The following is a 2,500-nucleotide window of genomic DNA, read 5'->3' on the forward strand; positions in this document are numbered from 1 at the left end:
AAATAAAAAATAAATAAAAATAAATAAAATAAATTAAAATAAAAATAAAAAATAAATAAATTAAAATTAAAAATATATAGTATAATTAAATTATTATTTATATTTATATAATAATATATTTTTAAAATATTTAATTATATAAACTATTTATATTATTTTAATTTTATTATTAAATTAAAATAAATAATTAAAGTTTTAAAAATATAAAATATAATATATTTTTTAAAAATTAATTTAATTAAGTTTATTATATAAAATATTTTATAATAACTTTATAATCTATTATATTTATATTAATTAGCTTAACTTACATATAAAAAATAGTTAAAATAATATATATTAATATTAGTTAAAAGTCTACCTAGCTAAACGGTAAAGCGCCTAGTTAGGTTAGCTAGACCTTACTAACTAAACTTAATCTATACGTATATACAGGCTAACTATCACTTATAGTAGCTAATCTACTATAGCCTACTATTCCCACACTAGCACCTTTTTAGTTTCCTAAAATCTTCCTTCCTTCTAACTAATTAAAGAGCTTTATTCTACTAATAAAATAATTTCTAATTAAATTACTTTAATTATTTAAAATTACTACTAAATATATAATTATAATTTACTTAATTTAAGTATTATAAAAACACTTTAAATTAATATTTTATAAATTATTTAAATTACTTAAATTTAAATTACTTTAATAAATAAAATTAAATTTAAATTACTAATTAATTAATTATTTATTAGGTTATTATTAGTTAGTTACTAATTATAACTATATCTAGTTAGTTAATCCCTTCTAGTAGTTTCTTCTTCTTTTATAGCTAATAAAGCACTTTAAATTAACGTTTTTAAATCACCTAATTACCTAGTTACCCAATCACTTACTCAATTACTAATTACTTACTAGGCTATTACTAGTTGCTTACCAACTATAACCAATCATCAATCAATCTATAACCATTAGTTAGTCTAATTAGTCCTTCTAATAGTCTCTTTCCTTTACCTATCTCTTACTTCATATAGTTAATTAAACTATCTAACTAATAGCTAGCTAATAGCTATCAAAAAGTAGGGCTTACTTCTAGCATAAATCACTATTTATATAGTTATTTAAATAAAAGGTTATTTAATTAGTTAGTTAGTTATGCTAATATACTAAATATAGTTCTTATCTAATAAATATACTCCTACTTTATTTATATAGTTAGTTACTTAACTTATAAGATTATTACTTATACTTAAAGGTCTCTTAAAGAGTATAATTAGAAGATTATTATAAAAAAGGTTATCACTTAAAGGGTTACATACTAACTTAAATAAAATACATAAAGTTATCACTATAATTATAAAACTAGACTAATAAAAACATTTTACTTATCTTTAAAAGAAGTTTATAAATTTTAAGTCTTTAAAGATTACCACACCCAACTCAAAGCATTACCTATAATTAAAAAAAAGGTTATTAATAAGAAAAGAAAGCTAAATCCTAAGTCTTTAAAAATTATTAACTTTTTATTAAAATATAATAAATATATATAATACTTTTAATAAGTCTAACTAATAAACTAAAATTAATACTAGCTATTATTATTATTATTATTATAATTATTATAATTTTAAATAATAAATTAAGATTAATACTACTAGTTTTATAATATTAATATAATTATTTTATATATTAAAGTAATTAACTATTTATACCTTACTATTAGAAGCTAGTTAGTAATTAATTAATATTAGTTAGCTTAGCTTATATATAAGAAGTAGTTAAAGTAGTATATATTAATATTAGTTAAAGATCTACCTAGCTAAACAATAAAGCACCTAATTAGATTAGCCAAACCTTACTAACTAAACTTAGTCTATATATACATACAGGCCAACTATTACTTATAGTAGCTAATCCACTACAACCTACTATTCCTATATTTATAATTTTATTTATTATTAAAAAATACTTTTTTATATTAATATATTAAATTATATTTAATTAATTTAAGTTAATCTTATTAGTTTATTAAAAATTTAAATTATTATAAATTATAAATTATTTAATTTTAATATTATTAAATATTATATATAAAATTATTATATAATTTAAATAAATATAAATTAATTAAAATAAATAAAATAAAGTTATTATTTTTATAATTAAAATTATAATTTTATTTAAATAAATATTTATTAAATAAAATTATATAAAATAATTATTTAATTAAATTAAAATAATTAAATAAAATAATTATATTTTATTATTATTTTAAATTTATAGTTTTAATAGTTTTATTATATATAAAAACTAATTATTAATAATTAAATTTATAATTATATAAAATAAATATTTATTTTAAAAAAGTTATTAATATTTAAAATAATTAATATATTTTTAAAAGTTAAAAATTATAAATTTAATTTAAAAATATTTAAATTTATAAAATCTTAAACTTAAATTTAAAGGTTTTAATTTAAAATTTATATTTATAAAAATAAAACTTTTATA

The sequence above is a fragment of the Diaporthe batatas genome, assembly GCF_019321695.1.
Source record: "Diaporthe batatas strain CRI 302-4 chromosome Unknown Contig00011, whole genome shotgun sequence".
NCBI classification, from domain to species: domain Eukaryota; kingdom Fungi; phylum Ascomycota; class Sordariomycetes; order Diaporthales; family Diaporthaceae; genus Diaporthe; species Diaporthe batatas.